Source organism: Sebastes fasciatus, chromosome 22 (genome assembly GCF_043250625.1).
Source record: "Sebastes fasciatus isolate fSebFas1 chromosome 22, fSebFas1.pri, whole genome shotgun sequence".
Taxonomy (NCBI): domain Eukaryota; kingdom Metazoa; phylum Chordata; class Actinopteri; order Perciformes; family Sebastidae; genus Sebastes; species Sebastes fasciatus.
Window position 1 is genome coordinate 25,912,594 of NC_133816.1, and position 19,057 is coordinate 25,931,650.

The following is a 19,057-nucleotide window of genomic DNA, read 5'->3' on the forward strand; positions in this document are numbered from 1 at the left end:
GACACACCAGGTACACATTAAAGACACATCAGGTACACATTAAAGACACACCAGGTACACATTAAAGACACATCAGGTACACATTAAAGACACACCAGGTACACATTAAAGACACACCAGGTACACATTAAAGACACATCAGGTACACACTAAAGACACACCAGGTACACATTAAAGACACATCAGGTACACATTAAAGACACACCAGGTACACATTAAAGACACATCAGGTACACATTAAAGACACACCAGGTACACATTAAAGACACATCAGGTACACACTAAAGACACACCAGGTACACATTAAAGACACATCAGGTACACATTAAAGACACATCAGGTACACACTAAAGACACATCAGGTACACACTAAAGACACACCAGGTACACATTAAAGACACATCAGGTACACATTAAAGACACATCAGGTACACATTAAAGACACACCAGGTACACATTAAAGACACATCAGGTACACATTAAAGACACACCAGGTACACATTAAAGACACACCAGGTACACATTAAAGACACATCAGGTACACATTAAAGACACATCAGGTACACATTAAAGACACACCAGGTACACATTAAAGACACATCAGGTACACACTAAAGACACACCAGGTACACATTAAAGACACATCAGGTACACATTAAAGACACATCAGGTACACACTAAAGACACATCAGGTACACACTAAAGACACACCAGGTACACATTAAAGACACATCAGGTACACATTAAAGACACATCAGGTACACATTAAAGACACACCAGGTACACATTAAAGACACATCAGGTACACATTAAAGACACACCAGGTACACATTAAAGACACACCAGGTACACATTAAAGACACATCAGGTACACATTAAAGACACATCAGGTACACATTAAAGACACACCAGGTACACATTAAAGACACACCAGGTACACATTAAAGACACATCAGGTACACACTAAAGACACACCAGGTACACATTAAAGACACATCAGGTACACATTAAAGACACATCAGGTACACACTAAAGACACATCAGGTACACACTAAAGACACACCAGGTACACATTAAAGACACATCAGGTACACATTAAAGACACACCAGGTACACATTAAAGACACATCAGGTACACATTAAAGACACACCAGGTACACATTAAAGACACACCAGGTACACATTAAAGACACACCAGGTACACATTAAAGACACATCAGGTACACACTAAAGACACATCAGGTACACACTAAAGACACATCAGGTACACATTAAAGACACACCAGGTACACATTAAAGACACATCAGGTACACATTAAAGACACATCAGGTACACATTAAAGACACATCAGGTACACATTAAAGACACATCAGGTACACATTAAAGACACACCAGGTACACATTAAAGACACACCAGGTACACATTAAAGACACACCAGGTACACATTAAAGACACACCAGGTACACATTAAAGACACATCAGGTACACATTAAAGACACATCAGGTACACATTAAAGACACACCAGGTACACATTAAAGACACACCAGGTACACATTAAAGACACACCAGGTACACATTAAAGACACATCAGGTACACATTAAAGACACATCAGGTACACATTAAAGACACATCAGGTACACATTAAAGACACACCAGGTACACATTAAAGACACACCAGGTACACATTAAAGACACATCAGGTACACACTAAAGACACACCAGGTACACATTAAAGACACATCAGGTACACATTAAAGACACATCAGGTACACACTAAAGACACACCAGGTACACATTAAAGACACATCAGGTACACATTAAAGACACACCAGGTACACATTAAAGACACATCAGGTACACATTAAAGACACATCAGGTACATCAGGTACACATTAAAGACACATCAGGTACACATTAAAGACACACCAGGTACACATTAAAGACACACCAGGTACACATTAAAGACACATCAGGTACACATTAAAGACACATCAGGTACACATTAAAGACACACCAGGTACACATTAAAGACACACCAGGTACACATTAAAGACACATCAGGTACACATTAAAGACACATCAAGTACACACTAAAGACACATCAGGTACACATTAAAGACACATCAGGTACACATTAAAGACACATCAGGTACACATTAAAGACACATCAGGTACATCAGGTACACATTAAAGACACATCAGGTACACATTAAAGACACACCAGGTACACATTAAAGACACACCAGGTACACATTAAAGACACATCAGGTACACATTAAAGACACATAAGGTACACATTAAAGACACATCAAGTACACACTAAAGACACATCAGGTACACACTAAAGACACACCAGGTACACATTAAAGACACATCAGGTACACATTAAAGACACACCAGGTACACATTAAAGACACACCAGGTACACATTAAAGACACACCAGGTACACATTAAAGACACACCAGGTACACATTAAAGACACACCAGGTACACATTAAAGACACACCAGGTACACATTAAAGACACACCAGGTACACACTAAAGACACACCAGGTACACATTAAAGACACACCAGGTACACATTAAAGACACATCAGGTACACACTAAAGACACACCAGGTACACATTAAAGACACATCAGGTACACATTAAAGACACACCAGGTACACATTAAAGACACACCAGGTACACATTAAAGACACACCAGGTACACATTAAAGACACACCAGGTACACATTAAAGACACATCAGGTACACATTAAAGACACATCAGGTACACATTAAAGACACACCAGGTACACATTAAAGACACACCAGGTACACATTAAAGACACATCAGGTACACACTAAAGACACACCAGGTACACATTAAAGACACATCAGGTACACATTAAAGACACATCAGGTACACACTAAAGACACACCAGGTACACATTAAAGACACATCAGGTACACATTAAAGACACACCAGGTACACATTAAAGACACACCAGGTACACATTAAAGACACACCAGGTACACATTAAAGACACATCAGGTACACATTAAAGACACATCAGGTACACACTAAAGACACACCAGGTACACATTAAAGACACATCAGGTACACATTAAAGACACACCAGGTACACACTAAAGACACACCAGGTACACATTAAAGACACATCAGGTACACATTAAAGACACACCAGGTACACATTAAAGACACATCAGGTACACATTAAAGACACATCAGGTACACATTAAAGACACATCAGGTACACATTAAAGACACACCAGGTACACATTAAAGACACACCAGGTACACATTAAAGACACATCAGGTACACACTAAAGACACACCAGGTACACATTAAAGACACATCAGGTACACATTAAAGACACATCAGGTACACACTAAAGACACACCAGGTACACATTAAAGACACATCAGGTACACATTAAAGACACACCAGGTACACATTAAAGACACATCAGGTACACATTAAAGACACATCAGGTACATCAGGTACACATTAAAGACACATCAGGTACACATTAAAGACACACCAGGTACACATTAAAGACACACCAGGTACACATTAAAGACACATCAGGTACACATTAAAGACACATCAGGTACACATTAAAGACACACCAGGTACACATTAAAGACACACCAGGTACACATTAAAGACACATCAGGTACACATTAAAGACACATCAGGTACACATTAAAGACACATCAGGTACATCAGGTACACATTAAAGACACATCAGGTACACATTAAAGACACATCAGGTACACATTAAAGACACACCAGGTACACATTAAAGACACACCAGGTACACATTAAAGACACATCAGGTACACATTAAAGACACACCAGGTACACATTAAAGACACATCAGGTACACATTAAAGACACACCAGGTACACATTAAAGACACACCAGGTACACATTAAAGACACATCAGGTACACACTAAAGACACACCAGGTACACATTAAAGACACATCAGGTACACATTAAAGACACACCAGGTACACATTAAAGACACATCAGGTACACATTAAAGACACACCAGGTACACATTAAAGACACATCAGGTACACACTAAAGACACACCAGGTACACATTAAAGACACATCAGGTACACATTAAAGACACATCAGGTACACACTAAAGACACATCAGGTACACACTAAAGACACACCAGGTACACATTAAAGACACATCAGGTACACATTAAAGACACATCAGGTACACACTAAAGACACATCAGGTACACACTAAAGACACACCAGGTACACATTAAAGACACACCAGGTACACATTAAAGACACACCAGGTACACATTAAAGACACACCAGGTACACATTAAAGACACATCAGGTACACATTAAAGACACATCAGGTACACATTAAAGACACACCAGGTACACATTAAAGACACACCAGGTACACATTAAAGACACATCAGGTACACACTAAAGACACACCAGGTACACATTAAAGACACATCAGGTACACATTAAAGACACATCAGGTACACACTAAAGACACATCAGGTACACACTAAAGACACATCAGGTACACATTAAAGACACACCAGGTACACATTAAAGACACATCAGGTACACATTAAAGACACATCAGGTACACATTAAAGACACACCAGGTACACATTAAAGACACACCAGGTACACATTAAAGACACATCAGGTACACACTAAAGACACACCAGGTACACATTAAAGACACATCAGGTACACATTAAAGACACATCAGGTACACACTAAAGACACACCAGGTACACATTAAAGACACATCAGGTACACATTAAAGACACACCAGGTACACATTAAAGACACATCAGGTACACATTAAAGACACATCAGGTACATCAGGTACACATTAAAGACACATCAGGTACACATTAAAGACACACCAGGTACACATTAAAGACACACCAGGTACACATTAAAGACACATCAGGTACACATTAAAGACACATCAGGTACACATTAAAGACACACCAGGTACACATTAAAGACACACCAGGTACACATTAAAGACACATCAGGTACACATTAAAGACACATCAGGTACACATTAAAGACACATCAGGTACATCAGGTACACATTAAAGACACATCAGGTACACATTAAAGACACACCAGGTACACATTAAAGACACACCAGGTACACATTAAAGACACATCAGGTACACATTAAAGACACATAAGGTACACATTAAAGACACATCAAGTACACACTAAAGACACATCAGGTACACACTAAAGACACACCAGGTACACATTAAAGACACATCAGGTACACATTAAAGACACACCAGGTACACATTAAAGACACACCAGGTACACATTAAAGACACACCAGGTACACATTAAAGACACACCAGGTACACATTAAAGACACACCAGGTACACATTAAAGACACACCAGGTACACATTAAAGACACACCAGGTACACACTAAAGACACACCAGGTACACATTAAAGACACACCAGGTACACATTAAAGACACATCAGGTACACACTAAAGACACACCAGGTACACATTAAAGACACATCAGGTACACATTAAAGACACACCAGGTACACATTAAAGACACACCAGGTACACATTAAAGACACACCAGGTACACATTAAAGACACACCAGGTACACATTAAAGACACATCAGGTACACATTAAAGACACATCAGGTACACATTAAAGACACACCAGGTACACATTAAAGACACACCAGGTACACATTAAAGACACATCAGGTACACACTAAAGACACACCAGGTACACATTAAAGACACATCAGGTACACATTAAAGACACATCAGGTACACACTAAAGACACACCAGGTACACATTAAAGACACATCAGGTACACATTAAAGACACACCAGGTACACATTAAAGACACATCAGGTACACATTAAAGACACATCAGGTACACACTAAAGACACACCAGGTACACATTAAAGACACATCAGGTACACATTAAAGACACACCAGGTACACACTAAAGACACACCAGGTACACATTAAAGACACATCAGGTACACATTAAAGACACACCAGGTACACATTAAAGACACACCAGGTACACATTAAAGACACATCAGGTACACATTAAAGACACACCAGGTACACATTAAAGACACACCAGGTACACATTAAAGACACACCAGGTACACATTAAAGACACATCAGGTACACATTAAAGACACATCAGGTACACATTAAAGACACATCAGGTACACATTAAAGACACACCAGGTACACATTAAAGACACACCAGGTACACATTAAAGACACATCAGGTACACATTAAAGACACATAAGGTACACATTAAAGACACACCAGGTACACATTAAAGACACACCAGGTACACATTAAAGACACATCAGGTACACATTAAAGACACATCAGGTACACATTAAAGACACATCAGGTACACATTAAAGACACACCAGGTACACATTAAAGACACACCAGGTACACATTAAAGACACATCAGGTACACACTAAAGACACACCAGGTACACATTAAAGACACATCAGGTACACATTAAAGACACATCAGGTACACACTAAAGACACACCAGGTACACATTAAAGACACATCAGGTACACATTAAAGACACACCAGGTACACATTAAAGACACATCAGGTACACATTAAAGACACATCAGGTACATCAGGTACACATTAAAGACACATCAGGTACACATTAAAGACACACCAGGTACACATTAAAGACACACCAGGTACACATTAAAGACACATCAGGTACACATTAAAGACACATCAGGTACACATTAAAGACACACCAGGTACACATTAAAGACACACCAGGTACACATTAAAGACACATCAGGTACACATTAAAGACACATCAGGTACACATTAAAGACACATCAGGTACATCAGGTACACATTAAAGACACATCAGGTACACATTAAAGACACACCAGGTACACATTAAAGACACACCAGGTACACATTAAAGACACATCAGGTACACATTAAAGACACATAAGGTACACATTAAAGACACATCAAGTACACACTAAAGACACATCAGGTACACACTAAAGACACACCAGGTACACATTAAAGACACATCAGGTACACATTAAAGACACACCAGGTACACATTAAAGACACACCAGGTACACATTAAAGACACACCAGGTACACATTAAAGACACACCAGGTACACATTAAAGACACACCAGGTACACATTAAAGACACACCAGGTACACACTAAAGACACACCAGGTACACATTAAAGACACACCAGGTACACATTAAAGACACATCAGGTACACACTAAAGACACACCAGGTACACATTAAAGACACATCAGGTACACATTAAAGACACACCAGGTACACATTAAAGACACACCAGGTACACATTAAAGACACACCAGGTACACATTAAAGACACATCAGGTACACATTAAAGACACACCAGGTACACATTAAAGACACACCAGGTACACATTAAAGACACATCAGGTACACACTAAAGACACACCAGGTACACATTAAAGACACATCAGGTACACATTAAAGACACATCAGGTACACACTAAAGACACACCAGGTACACATTAAAGACACATCAGGTACACATTAAAGACACACCAGGTACACATTAAAGACACATCAGGTACACATTAAAGACACATCAGGTACACACTAAAGACACACCAGGTACACATTAAAGACACATCAGGTACACATTAAAGACACACCAGGTACACACTAAAGACACACCAGGTACACATTAAAGACACATCAGGTACACATTAAAGACACACCAGGTACACATTAAAGACACACCAGGTACACATTAAAGACACATCAGGTACACATTAAAGACACACCAGGTACACATTAAAGACACACCAGGTACACATTAAAGACACACCAGGTACACATTAAAGACACATCAGGTACACATTAAAGACACATCAGGTACACATTAAAGACACATCAGGTACACATTAAAGACACACCAGGTACACATTAAAGACACACCAGGTACACATTAAAGACACATCAGGTACACATTAAAGACACATAAGGTACACATTAAAGACACATCAAGTACACACTAAAGACACATCAGGTACACACTAAAGACACACCAGGTACACATTAAAGACACATCAGGTACACACTAAAGACACACCAGGTACACATTAAAGACACATCAGGTACACATTAAAGACACACCAGGTACACATTAAAGACACATCAGGTACACATTAAAGACACACCAGGTACACATTAAAGACACATCAGGTACACATTAAAGACACACCAGGTACACATTAAAGACACACCAGGTACACATTAAAGACACACCAGGTACACATTAAAGACACATCAGGTACACATTAAAGACACACCAGGTACACATTAAAGACACATCAGGTACACATTAAAGACACACCAGGTACACATTAAAGACACATCAGGTACACATTAAAGACACATCAGGTACATCAGGTACACATTAAAGACACATCAGGTACACATTAAAGACACACCAGGTACACATTAAAGACACACCAGGTACACATTAAAGACACATCAGGTACACATTAAAGACACATAAGGTACACATTAAAGACACATCAAGTACACACTAAAGACACATCAGGTACACACTAAAGACACACCAGGTACACATTAAAGACACATCAGGTACACATTAAAGACACACCAGGTACACATTAAAGACACACCAGGTACACATTAAAGACACACCAGGTACACATTAAAGACACACCAGGTACACACTAAAGACACACCAGGTACACATTAAAGACACACCAGGTACACATTAAAGACACATCAGGTACACACTAAAGACACACCAGGTACACATTAAAGACACATCAGGTACACATTAAAGACACACCAGGTACACATTAAAGACACACCAGGTACACATTAAAGACACACCAGGTACACATTAAAGACACACCAGGTACACATTAAAGACACACCAGGTACACATTAAAGACACATCAGGTACACATTAAAGACACATCAGGTACACACTAAAGACACACCAGGTACACATTAAAGACACATCAGGTACACATTAAAGACACACCAGGTACACATTAAAGACACACCAGGTACACATTAAAGACACACCAGGTACACATTAAAGACACATCAGGTACACATTAAAGACACATCAGGTACACACTAAAGACACACCAGGTACACATTAAAGACACATCAGGTACACATTAAAGACACACCAGGTACACACTAAAGACACACCAGGTACACATTAAAGACACATCAGGTACACATTAAAGACACACCAGGTACACATTAAAGACACACCAGGTACACATTAAAGACACATCAGGTACACATTAAAGACACACCAGGTACACATTAAAGACACACCAGGTACACATTAAAGACACACCAGGTACACATTAAAGACACATCAGGTACACATTAAAGACACATCAGGTACACATTAAAGACACATCAGGTACACATTAAAGACACACCAGGTACACATTAAAGACACACCAGGTACACATTAAAGACACATCAGGTACACATTAAAGACACATAAGGTACACATTAAAGACACACCAGGTACACATTAAAGACACACCAGGTACACATTAAAGACACATCAGGTACACATTAAAGACACATCAGGTACACATTAAAGACACATCAGGTACACATTAAAGACACACCAGGTACACATTAAAGACACACCAGGTACACATTAAAGACACATCAGGTACACACTAAAGACACACCAGGTACACATTAAAGACACATCAGGTACACATTAAAGACACATCAGGTACACACTAAAGACACACCAGGTACACATTAAAGACACATCAGGTACACATTAAAGACACACCAGGTACACATTAAAGACACATCAGGTACACATTAAAGACACATCAGGTACATCAGGTACACATTAAAGACACATCAGGTACACATTAAAGACACACCAGGTACACATTAAAGACACACCAGGTACACATTAAAGACACATCAGGTACACATTAAAGACACATCAGGTACACATTAAAGACACACCAGGTACACATTAAAGACACACCAGGTACACATTAAAGACACATCAGGTACACATTAAAGACACATCAGGTACACATTAAAGACACATCAGGTACATCAGGTACACATTAAAGACACATCAGGTACACATTAAAGACACACCAGGTACACATTAAAGACACACCAGGTACACATTAAAGACACATCAGGTACACATTAAAGACACATAAGGTACACATTAAAGACACATCAAGTACACACTAAAGACACATCAGGTACACACTAAAGACACACCAGGTACACATTAAAGACACATCAGGTACACATTAAAGACACATCAGGTACACATTAAAGACACACCAGGTACACATTAAAGACACACCAGGTACACATTAAAGACACACCAGGTACACATTAAAGACACACCAGGTACACATTAAAGACACATCAGGTACACATTAAAGACACATCAGGTACACATTAAAGACACACCAGGTACACATTAAAGACACACCAGGTACACATTAAAGACACATCAGGTACACACTAAAGACACACCAGGTACACATTAAAGACACATCAGGTACACATTAAAGACACATCAGGTACACACTAAAGACACACCAGGTACACATTAAAGACACATCAGGTACACATTAAAGACACACCAGGTACACATTAAAGACACACCAGGTACACATTAAAGACACACCAGGTACACATTAAAGACACATCAGGTACACATTAAAGACACATCAGGTACACACTAAAGACACACCAGGTACACATTAAAGACACATCAGGTACACATTAAAGACACACCAGGTACACACTAAAGACACACCAGGTACACATTAAAGACACATCAGGTACACATTAAAGACACACCAGGTACACATTAAAGACACACCAGGTACACATTAAAGACACATCAGGTACACATTAAAGACACACCAGGTACACATTAAAGACACACCAGGTACACATTAAAGACACACCAGGTACACATTAAAGACACATCAGGTACACATTAAAGACACATCAGGTACACATTAAAGACACATCAGGTACACATTAAAGACACACCAGGTACACATTAAAGACACACCAGGTACACATTAAAGACACATCAGGTACACATTAAAGACACATAAGGTACACATTAAAGACACACCAGGTACACATTAAAGACACACCAGGTACACATTAAAGACACATCAGGTACACATTAAAGACACATCAGGTACACATTAAAGACACATCAGGTACACATTAAAGACACACCAGGTACACATTAAAGACACACCAGGTACACATTAAAGACACATCAGGTACACACTAAAGACACACCAGGTACACATTAAAGACACATCAGGTACACATTAAAGACACATCAGGTACACACTAAAGACACACCAGGTACACATTAAAGACACATCAGGTACACATTAAAGACACACCAGGTACACATTAAAGACACATCAGGTACACATTAAAGACACATCAGGTACATCAGGTACACATTAAAGACACATCAGGTACACATTAAAGACACACCAGGTACACATTAAAGACACACCAGGTACACATTAAAGACACATCAGGTACACATTAAAGACACATCAGGTACACATTAAAGACACACCAGGTACACATTAAAGACACACCAGGTACACATTAAAGACACATCAGGTACACATTAAAGACACATCAGGTACACATTAAAGACACATCAGGTACATCAGGTACACATTAAAGACACATCAGGTACACATTAAAGACACACCAGGTACACATTAAAGACACACCAGGTACACATTAAAGACACATCAGGTACACATTAAAGACACATAAGGTACACATTAAAGACACATCAAGTACACACTAAAGACACATCAGGTACACACTAAAGACACACCAGGTACACATTAAAGACACATCAGGTACACATTAAAGACACACCAGGTACACATTAAAGACACACCAGGTACACATTAAAGACACACCAGGTACACATTAAAGACACACCAGGTACACATTAAAGACACACCAGGTACACATTAAAGACACACCAGGTACACACTAAAGACACACCAGGTACACATTAAAGACACACCAGGTACACATTAAAGACACATCAGGTACACACTAAAGACACACCAGGTACACATTAAAGACACATCAGGTACACATTAAAGACACACCAGGTACACATTAAAGACACACCAGGTACACATTAAAGACACACCAGGTACACATTAAAGACACATCAGGTACACATTAAAGACACACCAGGTACACATTAAAGACACATCAGGTACACACTAAAGACACACCAGGTACACACTAAAGACACACCAGGTACACATTAAAGACACATCAGGTACACACTAAAGACACACCAGGTACACATTAAAGACACATCAGGTACACATTAAAGACACACCAGGTACACATTAAAGACACACCAGGTACACATTAAAGACACACCAGGTACACATTAAAGACACATCAGGTACACATTAAAGACACACCAGGTACACATTAAAGACACATCAGGTACACATTAAAGACACACCAGGTACACATTAAAGACACATCAGGTACACATTAAAGACACATCAGGTACACATTAAAGACACACCAGGTACACATTAAAGACACACCAGGTACACATTAAAGACACATTAGAGGTACTTTACATGAGTATTTTCTTTTCATGCTACCTTCTACTTCTACTCCACTACATGCATCTGACTGCTTTAGTTACTTTACAGAGTATTTTTTACAGTGTGGTATTAGTACTTTTACTTTACAGAGTATTTTTTACAGTGTGGTATTAGTACTTTTACTTTACAGAGTATTTATACAGTGTGGTATTAATCTTTTTACAGCAGTAAAGTATCTGAATACTTCCTCCAGCTCTGTTTTTGTCCTCTCCAGTCTGAATCATTCACAGAAAATATAAAATTACAAATAAATGAACGCTGATTTAACATCTGTTCACCAGACTCTGTTAGAAAATGTGCCGTTTTAATGCTGGCACGCTCGCCACGATAGTAAAGTTCACGGTAGAACATCAACTTTAAATCTTACCGCATAAAATACAATCTTCTCTCTGATTCGGGATAGAAATGATCCTCAGTGACGCTCTACTGTAGTCTAGTTATGGGTAGAATCTAATTCTCAAATTCATTCCCATAATGCTAGACAGGTTAATCATCTTCACCTTCCTTTTTACAAAACAGAACATGGCCAGTACTCCATCAGATATCCTGGTGTACAAATATGGAGCACCAAAATACACATTATCAAGAGGTCGTTATCCTCAGAACATTCTAAAGGGAAATTATCATCACACTTAATTCATGATGTCTTTTTTATATATTTCATTGTTTTTATTGGATTGTTTTCCATTGTTTGGTTTTCCTGCACATTTTGTGTTCTTCTTGTTGTTGTTTAACTTTTGTTGTATTTTTAAAATGATGTTAGTTTAGATCTTTCTTCTTTTTTTGTTATAGTGTTTTTTTCTCCTGGGGGGGGGGGGGGGGCTTCTTGACCTCTCATCACACATTTCTTGTTTTATTTTCATTGACTGGATTTTGTGCAGTTTTATAGATGTGCAGATAAATTAAAAATAATACTAATAATTGAATCTGTTGTAGCGACACTCCGAACCACCAGCTGGAGGTATGGAGCAACTACAGCTACAAAACCAAGAGAAGAAGAAGGAGGAGGAAACCGGAAGCAGGAAGTGGTGTAAACAAACCAAACAAATACATCCAAACATCCGGTTACTGTCCGTTAACCGTCGGTTACCTGTCCGTTACCTGTCGGTGATCTGTCGGTTACTGTCCGTTACCTGTCGGTTACCTGTCCGTTTACTGTCGGTGATCTGTCGGTTACTGTCCGTTACCTGTCGGTGATTCAGCGGGAACATGGTGACTCTCAGCAGACGGGATCTGGACGGGATCTACTCTCTGGTACTATGATCAACACCGTTAAACTCTCCGTTACCGGAGAGATTCCCGGTTCAGATCGATAACAGATCGATAACCGTTAATCAGCAGGATCAGAGGAATGTTAATAAATCCTCTTAACACTAGTATTTAAATGAAACCCTGAACATTAATTGGTTAAAAGCTAGTTCTGTATACCTGTAATTCATATTAATAACAATAATAATAATAATAATAAACATGACTAACAGTGTAACAACATAACTCTGATAACATAAATATGAAATGAAGTGTTATAATACTATATAATAATATTTCAGTATCACTTCTTCCATGTGAATCGTCACGGTGACGTCTCTCTGTGTCGTCACTGATGTGTTGTGAATCGTCACGGTGACGTCTCTCTGTGTCGTCACTGATGTGTTGTGAATCGTCACGGTGACGTCTCTCTGTGTCGTCACTGATGTGTTGTGAATCGTCACGGTGACGTCTCTCTGTGTCCTCACTGATGTGTTGTGAATCGTCACGGTGACGTCTCTCTGTGTCCTCACTGATGTGTTGTGAATCGTCACGGTGACGTCTCTCTGTGTCCTCACTGATGTGTTGTGAATCGTCACGGTGACGTCTCTCTGTGTCCTCACTGATGTGTTGTGAATCGTCACGGTGACGTCTCTCTGTGTCCTCACTGATGTGTTGTGAATCGTCACGGTGACGTCTCTCTGTGTCGTCACTGATGTGTTGTGAATCGTCACGGTGACGTCTCTCTGTGTCGTCACTGATGTGTTGTGAATCGTCACGGTGACGTCTCTCTGTGTCGTCACTGATGTGTTGTGAATCGTCACGGTGACGTCTCTCTGTGTCGTCACTGATGTGTTGTGAATCGTCACGGTGACGTCTCTCTGTGTCGTTACTGATGTGTTGTGAATCGTCACGGTGACATCTCTCTGTGTCGTTACTGATGTGTTGTGAATCGTCACGGTGACGTCTCTCTCTGTCGTTACTGATGTGTTGTACTTTGTTCTTCTTGTGTCTCAGGTGTTGCTGGCCGTGGTGGTCTTGTCCTGGTCTTATGTGATCTACGCCAGCAGGATCGCAGCTCATTGGCTGCTGGAGGAGAGGACCGGCCTCCTGCAGCAGCACTGACAGCCCATTGGACGGCCGATACAGGTGAAGAAGCCCGTACTGGATTGTGTTTTTATGGGGGGGGTTAAATGATATCAGTGATCCAGACTGAGACTAACTCTTTACTTCATCACTGATCATCGTTTGGTCTTTAAAATGTAAATAAAGTTATTCAAATGTGACCAACAGTTGTCCCAGAGAGAGAAGCAGCAGATACTCAGACTGGTTTTCTGTTGATGGACGGATTGATCAGCTGTAGCACAGAAGGATTGATCAGCTGTAGCACAGAAGGATTGATCAGCTGTAGCACAGAATGATTGATCAGCTGTAGCACAGAATGATTGATCAGCTGTAGCACAGAATGATTGATCAGCTGTAGCACAGAAGGATTGATCAGCTGTAGCACAGAATGATTGATCAGCTGTAGCACAGAATGATTGATCAGCTGTAGCACAGAATGATTGATCAGCTGTAGCACAGAATGATTGATCAGCTGTAGCACAGAAGGATTGATCAGCTGTAGCACAGAAGGATTGATCAGCTGTAGCACAGAATGATTGATCAGCTGTAGCACAGAATGATTGATCAGCTGTAGCACAGAATGATTGATCAGCTGTAGCACAGAAGGATTGATCAGCTGTAGCACAGAATGATTGATCAGCTGTAGCACAGAATGATTGATCAGCTGTAGCACAGAAGGATTGATCAGCTGTAGCACAGAATGATTTATACCACTGATAATTATTGATCGGATTTATTTCCTTAAAGGAAAAATTAGCAAGTTTTATGAAACCAGAACTCCGAGGCTCCGAAGTCCGAACCAAGACGGTAAACTGTAGACTGAAATGTTCCTCTCAGCGTCACAGCCGATCCAGATCAGGGTTCTTTGTTTATGATCCAGATCAGGGTTCTTTGTTTATGATCCAGATCAGGGTTCTTTGTTTATGATCCAGATCAGGGTTCTTTGTTTATGATCCAGATCAGGGTTCTTTGTTTATGATCCAGATCAGGGTTCTTTGTTTATGATCCAGATCAGGGTTCTTTGTTTTTTGTTTAAAACATTAATATATAAAATAGAAACGTACAATTAAACTGTTTATATTGGAACCTCTTCCAGACTGAGAGACCAGACCGGTCAGACCTGCAGAGACCGGATCTCACCGGAACTCCCGTAGAGACTGGACCTCCCGTAGAGACCGGACCTCCTGCAGAGACCGGACCTCCCGTAGAGACCGGGACTCCCGTAGAGACCAGACCTCCCGTAGAGACCGGACCTCCTGTAGAGACCGGATCTCCTCCAGGACTGAACCTGCTGGACCTCTGAACGCTTCCAGACCGACCAAGGGATCTGAATGGAACCGAACTGAGACCAGATGTCCCACTGAAACCAGACGGACGCTCTGCTGAGGGACGATTGAAACCGTTCATCCTTCTGTCTGTGCAGGTTTAACGTCGGCAGCACGGCGACCTCTGGTGGTTTATCAGAGCCGCTGCAGCTCTACAACCACTCACTGATTCAATGTGTTATTTCTTCATGTCCTAATAATCCACTAGAGTCAAACATTCAGACAGAAACTAATCTGACACTATTTTATAATCGATTGAAGGAGACGTGTCTTCCTCTCTTCCTCTCTGATGGGAATATTTGAACAGCTGTATCGCTGTCTTTAAATCCACCAGACTCCATTCATAAAGGGTTAATCTGACCTCTCAGAACAGAGTAAACACACGACCAGACGACCAGACGACCACACGACCAGACGACCAGACGACCAGACGACCAGACGACCAGACGACCAGACAACCAGACAACCAGACAACCAGCTAACCAGCTAACCAGACAACCAGATAACCAGACAACCAGACAACCACACAACCAGACAACCACACGACCAGACGACCACACGACCAGACGACCAGACAACCAGACAACCAGACAACCAGACAACCACACAACCAGACAACCACACGACCAGATGACCAGACGACCAGACGACCAGCCGACCAGCCGACCAGACGACCAGACGACCAGACGACCAGCTGACCAGCTGACCAGATGACCAGACGACCAGACGACCAGACAACCAGACAACCACACAACCAGACGACCACACGACCAGACGACCAGACAACCAGACAACCAGACAACCAGACAACCAGACAACCACACGACCAGATGACCAGACAACCAGACAACCAGATAACCAGACAACCAGACAACCAGATAACCAGACAACCAGACAACCAGATAACCAGACAACCAGCTGACCAGACAACCAGCTGACCAGACAACCAGCTGACCAGACAACCAGCTGACCAGACAACCAGACAACCAGATAACCACACAACCAGACAACCAGACAACCAGATAACCAGACAACCAGCTGACCAGATAACCAGACAACCACACAACCAGACAACCAGCTGACCAGACAACCAGCTAACCAGCTAACCAGACAACCAGATAACCAGACAACCACACAACCAGATAACCAGACAACCAGCTAACCAGACAACCAGATAACCAGACAACCAGACAACCAGACAACCAGACAACCAGACAACCAGATAACCAGACAACCAGACAACCAGATAACCAGACAACCAGACAACCAGATAACCAGACAACCAGCTGACCAGACAACCAGCTGACCAGACAACCAGCTGACCAGACAACCAGACAACCAGACAACCAGATAACCACACAACCAGACAACCAGACAACCAGATAACCAGACAACCAGCTGACCAGACAACCAGACAACCACACAACCAGACAACCAGCTGACCAGATGACCAGATGACCAGACGACCAGACGACCAGACGACCAGCTGACCAGATGACCAGACGACCAGACAACCAGCTGACCAGCTGACCAGATGACCAGACGACCAGACGACCAGACGACCAGCTGACCAGATGACCAGACGACCAGACGACCAGACGACCAGACGACCAGCTGACCAGATGACCAGACGACCAGACGACCAGCTGACCAGCTGACCAGACGACCAGCCGACCAGCCGACCAGACGACCAGACGACCAGATGACCAGACGACCAGACAACCAGACAACCAGACAACCTTCAGTTAATTACACACTGTTCTTAGTTTTACTAACTCTTCCTGTTAGGTTAATGTTCCAGATGTTCTATTAGAGAGCCGTCTCTGATTATGGGTTTTATTTTGTGTAATATTTGTTTTCACTTTGATATTAAAGAGTTTTTCCAGAAAGCCTCGTTTCCTGCGCCGTGATTGGCCGATTACAGGATCCAATCAGATTGACTGTGAACAAAGACGGGAGTTGTGTCTGTGTGTGTGATGTATTCAGTGTGTGTGTGTGTGTGTGTGTGTGTGTGTGTGTGTGTGTGTGTGTGTGTGTGATGTATTCAGTGAGTGAGAGCTGAGTGTTTGATAATGAGAGTGTTTGATGTGTGTGTGTGTGTGTGTGTGTGTTTGATGTGTGTGTCCTCAGATATGATAATGATGTGTTCAGAGGTGGAGGAGGAGAGCGGGGCGAGCGAGCTCCGTGGTGAATGGAGACACTCAGAGAGAGAGAGAGAGAGCGGTGAGTACTCATCCTGTTAACACAAACACTTCAATCAGTCGTCCTCTCATCTGTAATTAAAACTCTGCTCCTCTCCTCATCACGCTGCTCTAATAAACTACAGCTCTCATATCCACGATCAATCACTAACATAACCTAGAGATCAATAATCAATCACTAACATAACCTAGAGATCAATAATCAATCACTAACATAACCTATAGATCAATAATCAATCACTAACATAACCTATAGATCAATAATCAATCACTAACATAACCTATAGATCAATAATCAATCACTAACATAACCTATAGATC

At 41.0% G+C, this 19,057-nt stretch overlaps 1 protein-coding gene and 1 long non-coding RNA gene across 2 annotated transcripts in view; both read left to right on the forward strand.

Annotated features, from left to right (window-relative positions):
* Positions 1-19,057, forward strand: part of nfxl1 (nuclear transcription factor, X-box binding-like 1) — a 296,805-nt gene that overhangs the window by 258,747 nt on the left and 19,001 nt on the right. The gene's annotated exons all lie outside the window — the stretch shown is intronic.
* On the forward strand, positions 13,842-18,424 carry LOC141760694 (uncharacterized). Its single transcript, XR_012592424.1, has 3 exons — positions 13,842-14,091; positions 15,103-15,234; positions 16,307-18,424. It is a non-coding gene; the product is annotated as an uncharacterized LOC141760694 (long non-coding RNA).